The 13,588-nt window shown below is 32.7% G+C and overlaps 1 long non-coding RNA gene across 1 annotated transcript in view; it reads right to left on the reverse strand.

Moving 5' to 3' along the window:
• Nucleotides 1-210: 210 nt before the first annotated feature.
• Nucleotides 211-13,588, reverse strand: part of LOC143211706 (uncharacterized) — a 137,186-nt gene continuing 123,808 nt past the window's right edge. Inside the window, exon 2 of the long non-coding RNA XR_013009506.1 lies at nt 211-9,792. This is a non-coding gene — a long non-coding RNA (uncharacterized LOC143211706). The remainder of the gene's footprint in view (nt 9,793-13,588) is intronic.

A 13,588-nucleotide genomic window follows, 5' to 3' on the forward strand; every position in this document is an offset into this window, starting at 1 on the left:
TTGGAACGGAAGTTCGTACTGTTTTCAAATTAAAACTCAGAGATAAAATTAGGATATTTATTCATAGATTTGTTCAATAACATATGTTCCATTCTCTATTATTCCATAAAGAATGTTTTCGTCATTTTTTAGGTGACTTACCATGTTATTGAACAAATCTATGTATAACTATCCAAATTTTATGTTTGAGTTTTAATTTGAAAACGCTACGAACTTTCGTTCCAACCAATACAATATTGAAACTAAAAAATACTGTTGTTCACTATTCAAAAATAATATTGTTGTTATCTATGTATGTTATCTGACGTAATTCTGCTAAAATTCAAAAGTTTCTTTTTCCATGAGTTTTTAATTTTAATATTTTTCTGCATTAATCTTTCTGTAACAATAGCAATCAAGTCTATTCGATGAGAAATAATAGTCGAGGGTCAATTGTTACCGGCGTTTTGTTTCGTCAGTTTATTTTTCTACCTGTAGGTGTTATTTCTTTCATTTTCTGTATTTCCGTCGCCTATCAGAAACGAGTCGATCGACGTTTCACCGTGGCAGAGCCGTCTCTTATCCAGGTGGTCTACAAGATCGTTTGCTGGATCTGACTGGCTCGAACTGGATTGGGGCTGTTGGATCTCGAGACGTCCGGGTTGGTTTACTCTATCTCAGAAGGAAACACACTCGCAAATTGATCTGCGCGTATTCGCGGAATAATTGGTTGCGAAGTGGTCGCTGTCTGTACGTAGTTCTTCAAATTCTTCTTTCAGATGGTACCGTGACATTTGCAAGCATCTTTAACGTGATATTTTAAGATACTTACCATTCAACGAATCATGGAATCATGTAAATATATTTCGTGCAGGTCAGTCTGTTGAGCAATTACTGCACCTTGACCACTTCAAAATTTCTTTCTTTAATCATTTCAATCATTTAATCAGTGAAAGTCTTGTATTTTTTAATGTTCCTACTATTTTAGGTCTTCTACTAAAATTCAACAAATGATGGAAACACAAGCTAAATATGTAAATAAATTTCGTGCAGGTCAGCCTGTTGAGCAATTACTGCACCTTGACCACTTCAACAAATTATGCTCGCTTTGTGTTCTTCTCTTGCATTACAAATCCTTGTTCATATTCTGTGCCAAGCAACAGCAGCAAATCGAAATTTCTTTCTATATATAATCATTTTAATAGAAAATCAATGATATCCTTATATTTATTAATGAAATTTTTTCTGAAATTTGAAAATTGAAGTGTGGTTTTATTATCTGTTATCAATAAACATGACTGTACCTCGACCACTTCAACAAATTATGCTCGCTTTGTGTTCTTCTCTTGCGTCACAGATAGTTGTATGAAGAATATGAATTCTCTCTCTTCATATTCTGTGCCATTAATCGTTTTAATAGAAAACCAGTTAAATCTTTATATTTGTTTAATGAAATTTTTTCTGCAATTCGAAAATTGAAGTGTGGTCCCATTATCAATGGGATTCTCTTTCAATATGTTTCTTTTTTTAACTTGGGGAACTTACTTTCTTTTTAATTGCATAATATTTTGCAGGAAATTGCATATATTCTGTTATTAAAAATCAAACAAATTTTCTGTTCCACTTTGTGATCTTCTCTTGCATTACAAATCCTTGTTCATATTCTGTGCCAAGCAACCGTAGCAAATCGAAATTTCTTTCTATAATCATTTTAATAGAAAAAATCAGTGAAATCCTTATATTTATTAATGAAATTTTTTCTGGAATTTGATAATTGATGAGTGTGGTTTCACTATCTTTTATCAATAAACATTACTGTACCTTGACCACTTCAACAAATTATGCTCGCTTTGTGCTCTTCTCTCTCATTCATCAATAACTGTTATGAGCGATCGAAATAAATTTCTCTTATCGATAACTGTTATGAACGATCGAAATAAATTTCTCTCATCGACAACTGTTATGAGTAAACTGCGGATTTTATGTATTTGTGACAAAAATGAGCAGGTGTAATTCAAAACAGGAAAAAGATTAAAACAATTTAACATTGCCGATATTCTATTTTTAACATATAAAAATCAGTAATGAGGAAAATACATTTTTATTTAGCTCCTATAGCTTGCAATCGATGTATAAAAATTCTATTTTGCATAAAGATCCGCAGTCTAGTTATGAGCTATCGAAATAAAATTCTCCCATCGATAACTGTTATGAGTTATGGAAATAAGTTTCTCTCATTGTAAACTGTTGTAAATGATCGAACTGAATTTCTTTCAACGATAACATTTACCAACAAGAGAAAAACTTGTCGGTTACTTATAATCCTTATCTGTAACCAATACGATTTTAGTCGATACTTGTTATCCTGCGACTTTCTTTCTTTTTGGTTATAACAGTTATGGTCCCTGGTATAAAGATTAATTTCTACTGGTGTTACAAGAATCAGAAACAAATATAATTCGCCAAATCTATAGTTTATTTACATGAATTTATTTCCATGCTGCAGTTACAAGTTAATTATGTGTTTTCTTCCTATCAAACTATCAACAATGAATTTATTTGACCAAATAGAATTTAATTTCAATATTTAGCTATTAGAATATGCGTTTGATCAATAGCAATTTAGTTAGTATAGCAGCAACAGTATCTTTCATCAAAATTTTTTATAAATTACATTCATTATTAGTTGCATCAACATTTATTTTAACACGTTGTAACATTTGAATTCGGTACCTAATATTATGGCACAATTTAATATCTTTCAAAAATTTAATAGTATTTTCTAACTTATATTTGGATTATCAATTTATTACATTATTCAGATACTTTATATAATTCAAAAAGTAAGAATAGCAGAAGCGAGTATGCAATTCCGGAAGAAAGAGAATGCAATTGTTCGCAATGCATTATAATTCGTGGAAGAGTTCGTAAAAACTGTAATTTTGGTTAACAGATGCGAGTGCCAGATAAGGAAGCATTTATCGTGGATATAGGTAACTCGTTTTCTTCAGCCAGACTTCCCAACGTTATAATCTGTCTTACAGGCTATAAAACGTCACCGTAATATCATTTTATCAGTATTCTCGAAACCGTACGTTTTTCGACAAGTGTCTATCACACTATAAACGATCCAATTCGGGTCAAATGTCGAAAGTCTGGCTTAGTAGTTTCACCATCACATCGTCCATCTATGCACATTTTCGACGGCTTTAAAAACCATTTCGTAAGTACTAATAGTTCACATAATATTCTACATTGTATTAAACATGTACTCTAGTACTTGTACTTAAGTTGTAGTTCCTTGTAGTAAATAATAAATATTGGGCATGGGAATAAGTTTCCGCCCTTTTTTGTTGAAAAGAAGCTCTTTATTCAGAAATTCAAAAGTAAATTCAGTCAAAGTATGCCCCATCGGCATCTACAACCTTCGTTCACCGTTCAGGTAATAAACGAATTTCTCAAAGAAAAAAATCTGGTTGTTTCGATGCAAGCCATTCATCGAGCCAATTTCGTATACTTTCATAGGAAGTGAACTGCTCTCCAGATAGGGCCGACTGCACGGACTGGAACAAGTGGAAATCTGAAGGATTCTCAGTTCAGTTCTTCCAAGTATTTCTTGACGGGTTTTGCGACATGTGGCCTAGCGTTGTAGCCGTATGTTGACCTAATAATTGTAGTTTTTCAAGTGTTTGACGTGGATTTTCATCAATTAATGCTCGCAAATCTGTATTTTCGATTTTTTTGGCGCACCATCACGATCTTTGACCCTTACGTCGAAATCATGGTTTTCAAACCGCCGGAACCATTTTTTACAACTTGTATTTGATGGAGCATCGTCCCCGTAAATATTTACGAGCAAACGATGCGTTTCCGCGGCACCTTTCTTTAAAACAAAATAATGCAACATAACATCCCGCAAATGCTGCTTACTTGAAACAAAAGTCGACACTTTTGACGCGAAAAATTGACTGCTGTTCACGCTCCAAACGATTGCCAATAACTGTGTTTTGAAGCTTATTATTAGATGCACACCTTTCAAAAACATGTACTAGGTTTCATCAAATATGCGATCTTTAGTATAACGACATCTGTCAAAAGGGCGGAAACTTATTCCCATACCAAATAATTTATTTATAATCTCGTGACGTATGTAGTTCGAGATTCTCCAAAATCCGAATTCGTATACTTTATTTTATTTGATTTTTGATATGTGCCGTGATATTATGCACAATTCTATGTAGGAGGTTTGATACAATTATACATGTGTACAATGAATTTTTCACAGCGAAAATCGAGTTATAAACACATGTATTTAGGGATCATCTGCAGATGTTTATGCAATTATCTATTTTTGTAGATAAATTTTAATTTTGTTATATTTATCAATTTTTCAATAACACTTCTAGGTCCAAAGTAAAACAAAATCGTACTAAATTCTGCCAAAAATTGATACTCTAGCATTTCTTTCAAATTTTCGTAAACCATAAATAAGATCCACAGTCTAATCATCACTATTTGAACTGATTCAGATAAGGTGATTTTAACCACGCAGTCTGTAGTTCTGTAGAACTGAGAGCAACTGTTTACACACTGTCCACCAAATTGCTCCTAATTTCCATGATTTCTATGGAAATATTTACTCTGGAGTACTATGATCTGATCACGCACATAAACGCATAACAAGATCCCCCCTGTTCAAGAGGAAAAAACTTTTCACCTTGAGTCGACTGGTCAAGGTCACGTCAAAGTCATCATGGTTTTTTCAAATGGAATACGGAGTTAAAGCCGACAGTGAGAAGTGTCCGCAACACTGATTATACAGGGTGTGCCAGATAAAGTGTTACAACCTGTTTTCTCAGAAACTAATGAATATATCGAATTCATTTTTGAAGTGAAACTTCTTTGCTGAGAAACCTACAATTTTCAAGCGGTACGGAAGTGACGAAATTTCGCGAATAACCTCGAATAGTTTGACAAGTAACATTTTCATAATTAATTTACTAACTTTAAAGACTTCATTGGTGAACTAAGATTGTAGAATATAAAATAAAGCCTTGGCTACATTCCCATTTCAGTTTTATACAGGTCTGATTCTTAAATTGTTAGTCATTAACAAATTTTGAAGAAGTGGTATGTTATGTATGTTTGTCCTTGTCGCACAGTTCGACCCTCCTTGTCTTACGCATTATGAGAACTTCCGAAACAATCAGCCCGCGCAACAATTGTTAATAACTAATTAACCAGAGTTAATTTGTGAACATTTGCAATTGGATAACATAGAATCAACCTCCAGCTACTTTCACATGCAGTTTCTCATCGGATTTTGTTCCGACTGAAAGATTTATAAACAATTATCCAATACCCTTGTTCTAAACTAACCTGAAAAATTTTAACAGGTGTCATGCAAGTAAAAAAAAAACATACGCGTGGAAAACCACGCGCGGCAGAAGTGAAACTTCTTGCAGTCTAGTAATGTTTAGAAGTAAATTAAGATTGGAAATGGGAAATAATCCTAATGAAGCGACAACAAGATCAGGAACAACTCTCAATGCAGTATTTGCAAGACATTTAGACAAAATTGAATCAAGAATATTTATATCATATTTTAGCTATCACAAGCCAATTGTTTCAATGATAGAATCATAGAAAATGATACAGCATTAAAAAAAATAATGCGTATTTATGATATTTGCATATCGAAATATGTATTTACATGAACATCCGCAGTTTATTTATTGCATTATTAGTTCAGCAGAGGGAAGGAAATATAAGTTCTACTGAAATCGTTTCGTCGAGTTTAAAAAATCACGTGCTCTGGGTAATGACTATTATGAAACAATCATTTTTTACGAAGTTAGTCTAGGCGAGGCGCGAATTGATGCTAGATTGGATAGGTTCGTGCTAGTTCCAAGATAGCTTTGTGACGGATCAATTTGATTAACTCGTGTGTTTAATAAACTGTTAGTTACACTGAACGACCGCTAACTCACCAGGGCAATTGTGTTCTTAATTTTCACACTACTTGACATTTTGTCTCGTGAATTATCATCATCTCGCAAGTACTTGCCTTAAATAGAACTCCATTTTTAGCCAGTGTGAATCCTTTAAGATATACTTTCTCCGAGATGCGTACCAATATTTTGAAACGGTATCATTTTTATTGTCTTTAGTTATTCCAGCAAAATACAGAAGTGGAAATAATATTTTCAAAAGATTTTTTGCTGCGATTCTCTGTATACAAAACATTTTATTGTTAAAATAATTTATCGCTGTCTAAGCGCTCTATTGTTCGACTACTTTACTACTCTAAAAACTACATTTTTGTTTAAACTTATTACTGATAGACGCAATTTAAAATCGTAAAGATATCAGAAAAATTGAAACGTACTATTATATTATTTTCAACCTACTGAACACAATGGGAAAGATAATAAATGTCTATTTCACTCGAGTTTAACCACGCAGTCTGTGATTCTGTAGAACTGAGAGTAACTGTTTACACGCTGTCCACCAAATTGCTTTTGATTTCCACTTTCCTCATTTTTTTATTGTCTTTACTTACTTCAGCAAAATACAGAAGTTGAAGTGTTATTTTCAAAAGAATTGATGCAATGCTGTATTTAAATCAGTTTTTAGCATTAATGTTCCTTACTGTCTAAGCCCTAAGCATTTTATTGTTCGACTACTTTACTATTCTAAATAACCACATTCTCATTTAAACTTATAACTGGACTGCGGATTTTATGCATTATGACAATATTAAAAATATGCAATTTAAAATCGCATAAATATTAGATGAATTTAAACATACTATTATATTTATTATTTTCAACTTAGTAAACACAATGAGAAAGATAAATATCTATTTCACTCGAGTTCGTCGCAATTGAGATAAACAAATTTTATTTCGCACAAAGATCCGCAGTCTACTTATAAATGCATAGTAGCAATATCTGCTCCTACGACTGTGAAAGGCGGGAGCTACGCGTGAGTCGAAAAGTGGGGATCGGGCGGAGCGTCCGCAATGCCCTTCTTGCTCCGTTCCCGTCCCGCTAGTTTACACTCTTTCACTGGACAGTACCTTTATGGCACTTATGGCTCATGGAAATTTTCATAAAAATGCTAGAGTATCCAATTCGACAGAATTTAGTACGATTTTTATCCATTTTAGATTATAAATATAACCAATAATAATAGGATTTTGCAAAAATTAAAAAACTGTATAAACATTCGCAGTATAATTATCACTATACAGTAGATTTTATGCATTTACAGCAAAAGTGAGAAGGTGTAACGAAAAATAGGAAAAACATTTTAGAAGACTTTAAAAATACTATTATATTATTTTCAACCTTATGTTGAAAGTTAGGTAGAAAATGTATGTTGCATAAAGATCCGCATCCAGAATAATTATGAAGTTTAGTAATAATTACCTAACTACTTCGATATGATATGCTTCTTGTATTATTGTGCCAGTCGAATTGCATGGTTGCATAAACCCTGTCTTATCTTTATGTCTGTTGTAATCTAGTTTTATCATAGGCATGATATTTTATTAACAAACGAGATATCCCCATAATACGGTGATGATTCTCTTCTAAAACTGCCGCCTTAATCACGCCACGTGGAAATCTGACATTCCTGTCCACTTGTGTGCACACATCAAAGATAATAGACTCCGGAAACAATGCACGAGTACACAGTGCATAGTTAAAATGGAAAACCGGTCTACTGCTAATTACATTAGCTCTTCCAATTTACAGTCAGATTACACAATAGAGATGGAACTATGTTTCGACAATTTTCAGGGAAGCAAAGATTATGCCGTGGAACAAAGACTAGAACATTTGCATGAAAATTACTTTGAAATCAAGAAACGAACATCGCAAAAATAGTTTTTCTCAAGAAATTTGTTTTTGTATTTGAAAGCCCAGTCCTATTTCCTTTCTTGAATTTTTTATACGTCATAGTTGTCACTATGTAGCAAAATATGTGTGAACAAATATTGTCTTAAACAATAATGAAGTTATGGATTTACTTTTTCATTGAATTTTTCTATTTATATAGTTTTGTGCACCACTCATAATGTTAATTTAATATGTTTATTGTCTTCTATCTTCAAATAGAAAAAATTTTTTTAAATTGAATCTGTGATTTGTATATTAATCTCTTAATCAATAATTTAATCACATTAAGAAATTAATGTGACGCAAGTAAGTAAACACTAACGTCTTATTGTTAGAACGACAGTAATGGTATTTTAGAGACATTTAAATTGAAATATCTCCTGAACTACTAACTTTTCGACATACTTAGTACCTTTATATAACGAATGTCCAACTGCATCGATTGATGTATTAAAAAATACCTCATTCCATTTAAAAAAACAAAGTTGACCTTTATATGACCTTTACGCGTCCACTCACGAAAAAAACTAATAACATAAAAATATTCTCCACTCGATACCATTCAAGCCTGTGCTGAAACATTTTTTGCTACGAGTAACAATAGCGAGAAAATCAAGATGTCGAAATCGGGTGGGACACCCTGTATAAAAATTTTTCTTGAAAATGGTCTAAATATTGACCGAAACGTTGAAAATTTTGTGGTAATTTTCAAAATTGCTTAGCTTAGTAACATCAGATCGAATCAGTGCGCTGAAAACATCAATATACGTTATTATTAAATATGTTGGTATCTAATCAATTACTAAACATTAATTTAAGTATTCTATGAGGTATTATATCAATTTTATATTCGTACGAAGAAAAAAATTAATATAGAATGGAATTATTCCAGGTTGCGGAAGAAATGTTTAATTTTCGAGTTGAGTAGCTCCGAGTGGAAAGCTTCAACTAGTCTGAAATGAGAAGTGTCGGGCTGACAGTTAGAGAAGAGTGTGCAATTGTGTTAAAAAGAAAGTACGTTTTCTACTGTACAATGAATTTGAAGAGTAACAGGAACATCCAGCATTAAGGATGTTCTGGAGGTACAATGGGAGACAAAAGTACAAGAAATTCGAAATCCACACATCAATATATGTATTGGCAATGAAAGCCCCATTCACGAGTATATTTTACATTTAAAAAATAAATTAATTTAAAAAGCTTTCGTTTAATTGGTGAATTTCATGTTATACTTATTTTTTAATCAAATTGTCTTCATATTATAAAAAATTGTAAGTGACTTTTGCGAATAATTGTACCCTCTGATTAGTAGCTATATTCAGTGGTCTACACAGTTGTCGCGTTTCCATGCTAGTGAGAAGGGCAATAATTTTTTGCTCTGTAACTGTTTAGTGAATCCTAATAAATTTTGAACATAATTAATTACAAAATTTTTACTATATATTATATAAAAAAAAACTAGAGTTTCTGGTTGCGTTTTTCCAAGGTTTAAATAGGGTTTGAAGTGGAATTCTCCGAATGCTCCATAAAAAGACGTGTTAAAATCTACAAACTTTAAGTTGCTATAATTCTTAAACTGTGCAGCGAATCGAACCCAAACTTTGGTAATTGCATTAATTTAGTAAGAATTATATCTTGTCAAATTCTCAAAAATTTTGTTGCGGTTTTATATACCTCCAGAACATCCTTAAGCGGTTAGGACACAGTAACAAGTGGGGAAAATAAAAGATTTTTAAACAACAGTACAGAAAAAAGTGAATGATCGATTAATATTGAGTTTACTATTGTATATTATGAACTATAAAAAGATGCTTGTAATATTTAAAATATAATTTGTTCTTGTACCTTTCGTCGTCTTTGCTCGGAATATCTTTTCTTCCAGATGGCCAACTGTTGTACATGATTCCTGCAAATCGAATTAACTATGTATATCAAAGATCCCAAAAATGTCATAAACTGTGATATATTCTCTAGGCATTGACGATCCCACATTTCAACTTTTGTGAAAATTAACAAAATGGCAGATATTTTAAATTTAATGACAGAATTTCGGTAGAAAATTTGTTAATTTTTTATTTATATTTAACAAAATCTAAAAAGTCAATGCCTAATAGATATTATAATGAAGGTAACTGTAAAATTTTAATGTGTTTGCTAACGTAGAACTCGAGATATCTTGGACCCAGTTTTGAAAAAGGCAACTCTGGTAATTTTTCTCGCAGGTACACGAACTCACTGTCGAAACGGTACTTCGAGAAATAATTTGTATTGAAGAATGAAATCCGTGTAAAACCTTTTGCATTCTGTTCTCAGGACTTGAAACTACTATTTAAGACAGAAAAATTTTCGACTTTTTTCAAAATATCACTGTGTCCTAATCCCTTAAATGGTCGGATAATCAATAGTCCACAAGAAAATTGAGCCGAACACGATTTCGATGTTCACGCAACTCTCGAGAAGCGGATGCAACGTAACAATTTCCCTGAATGCAACGAACTTGCAACGGGGGCGATGAAGTAATTTCTCGTTCGGATCAAGACGCGCTCTCGCGCGTACGAGGAGCGCTGTGGGTCCGTCTTTCATGAAGGGACAGGCTAATCCGTGCTACACGAATTCCTGTTGCTTTATTTAGAATCCCCTCGAAAACGCATAAAACGCATATAACGCGTGGCCATGTGTATATAGAAACTTTAAGCGCGTAACCAGGCATAAAGCTGAAGAGGTTTAAACATTTATCCACGTCATGTTAAATTGTAGAGCGTGCGACAAAGCAATCTCTTTCACGCCCACACTTTGTAACGATTCTATAAGACGTTACATAATAACATATACAGTTTGGAGCATAACTGATCACACACACTTTAAATCAGAATAACTTTGTTACGAATGGACCAAACGACTTCAATTTCTCTGTCAGACTAGAAGAATTGGTTTAGTTAGTGACGTCTAATGAAAATGTTGAAAAAATTAATGTGGTCTGAATCCTGAAAAAGAATAGTACAAATTGATTTTTACAACTTTTTTAGCTGGGCCGATAATGAAAATTTCAAAGATGTGTTTTCTAAACTCGTTTAAATACGTCCTGAAAATTTCATTGAAACTGGTTAATTGATTTGCGAATTCTGAACGATCAAAAGTGGTAAAAATTGCAATTTTTCATGATTTTCGGCCTACGACTGCAATTTTTACCACTTTTGATCGTTTAGAATTGGTAAACCAATTAATCAATCAATTTCAAAGAAATTTTCAGAACGTACAGTCATTCTCATAAGTATTCGTACGCCCTTTAAAACAAAATAACTTTTTTATAATTGTACCAAACGACGTGATGTTTTGTAAGCAATTAGAAGCATTGGTTTACTAAATAATGTTCAAAAAATATTTTCCAGAAATTACAATATACAAGGTTGCATATGAAAATAAAAGACATTTTTTTAAACTTTTTTATTTGGGCTCTTAATAAAAATTTAAAATATATGTTTTGTAGATCTATGGTATTAGATGATTGCATAAGTTCGTGCCCGATTTGAAAATAAAATTTAATGGTTAAATTTTAAAGAATACAACTTTACTAATCAATTATACATTTAGTCACCATTCTTTTCTAATTGTAGAAAATTTAACCATTTTTTATAATAATTTTAATTTAACCAACCTTTAGCCAAATCTTTAACAATCTTTAAATTTGGCGCTCGGCGCGACAACTGTCAATTGGCCGACTGTGCCAACACGCGTCTAGGTCGCGCTCTGATTGGTCCATGTTTTTCGTTAATTAGAAAAAATTCAAAAAATTTTCGTATCGTATATATACTTCTACCAACATTTTATTGGCTGACAATGAGTCAAAGCTCCCGTTAATAAGAGATCGTGTTGAATTTTTATGTAATAGCTACTTGAGTAAAGTTAATTCCAATACTTCCACCTTGGTCAACAATGCAATACATCAATATTATTGCAGGATTTTAATAATTTATTTACGTCAATTCTCGTTAACGTACAGAAGACAACTGATTATTTATAAAACATTAGAAACGAAAGACAGCAGACATTCAATTCTCACGCACATTCATACGCATTCACACATCTTCACACACATACATACTCAGAGATGCCGCTGTTTCGATTCTCGATTCTCCATTTCTCAAGTCTCATTTCACAAAAGACTCATACGTCAATGTATTGATGATATCCCTATCATAAAAAGAAATTTAAGAATTAGTAACTGTTATGATATTTACCGTCTGGATTGTAATATTATTAGTAACTCGATCCCAATAAATACTGAACTTGGTCATGATCTTAAAATATGTAGCCATCCAAACTCCATATTACACAATTGGCTTTCAAACTGTGATTCCCACGCAATTTTTACTGATGGCAGTAAAATTCCAGGCTCTAACTCTGTTGGATCTGGATGCATTTGTAAAGATTTAACTATATCGACCAAAAAAAGCATCCCATCTATTGCTTCTATATTCACGGCTGAATGCATTGCTTTAATTGATGCTCTTGACATTGCTCTTTTAGACACAAATCATAATTACAAAATACTTACCGACTCTCACAGTGCCCTACTATGTTTACAAAACTCAAAGATAAATATAATGACCAACTTCTACATTTACAAAATTAAGGAAAAATACTTTAAGTTCAAGAAAACCACATCGAACAACAGCAGTATAGAATTTGTTTGGATTCCGTCCCATTCAGGCATTGTTGGAAATGATGAGGCTGACGCCTTAGCTAACAAAGTCGGCAACACTAGAACAAGCTAATAAGCATATTGTTACTCCTTTCTCTGATTTACGGGAATCTTTTAAACACAAATGTAGACAAAGTACTAGCGATTTCACAATGCAGCAGGGTCAGTTTAAAGGCAAGGAATACTTCCAGTATTATATTAGAGACGGGGTTGCACCATGGTTCTCGGGTAGAGGTTTATCACGACAATTTATTGTAACATTCAATCGTTGTAGAGCAAATCATTATCATCTTGCAGCATCTCTTTCACGACTACATATAATAGATGATTCCAAATGTAACTGCGGCTATGAGGTTCAAGATCTTAACCATATCATTTGGCAATGTACCTTGTTGGAATCACAAAGAGTTGATCTCATGAAAAAATTAAGGAGGCTCAATTTGTTTCCACCCTTAAATATCAGATCGTTACTTTATGAACCGAATATTCAGGCATGTTATCTTCTTTTCAATGTTTTCAAGCAATGTAATTTAAAGATTTAAAGTTATGTACTTAATGTGTTATACATATACCTAATGTGTTCTGCTGTACCGACATTACTAATGTTTAACTGTAACATGTATACTACTAATGTATAGCTTTATAACCCCCTATGGGAAGTTCCAATTAAGCTTTCAATAAAAAAAACTCCTTAACAAAGCCGCGGACGTCATTTTTGCTAAGGAAAATGTTGCTTCGAATGATCTCAGGAACCTCACATTTCCGGATGTTGAAGGAATTTTGAGACACCCTGTATATATGAGTTTATTCCTACGAGAAAGATGCTCTCGTAGCTACATATATTATCCCATAATAAATTACAATCTAACAAATTCACGACGAGAAAGGCACTTTCTGCGCTGAGATTTTGTAAAAAATATTGGATAAATGAACACCATATTGTCAGACAGAAAGTAATAAATTCGGAGAATTTACGGAAAATCTGCTACAAAAGCACGCT

This window comes from Lasioglossum baleicum, chromosome 8, assembly GCF_051020765.1.
Source record: "Lasioglossum baleicum chromosome 8, iyLasBale1, whole genome shotgun sequence".
NCBI classification, from domain to species: domain Eukaryota; kingdom Metazoa; phylum Arthropoda; class Insecta; order Hymenoptera; family Halictidae; genus Lasioglossum; species Lasioglossum baleicum.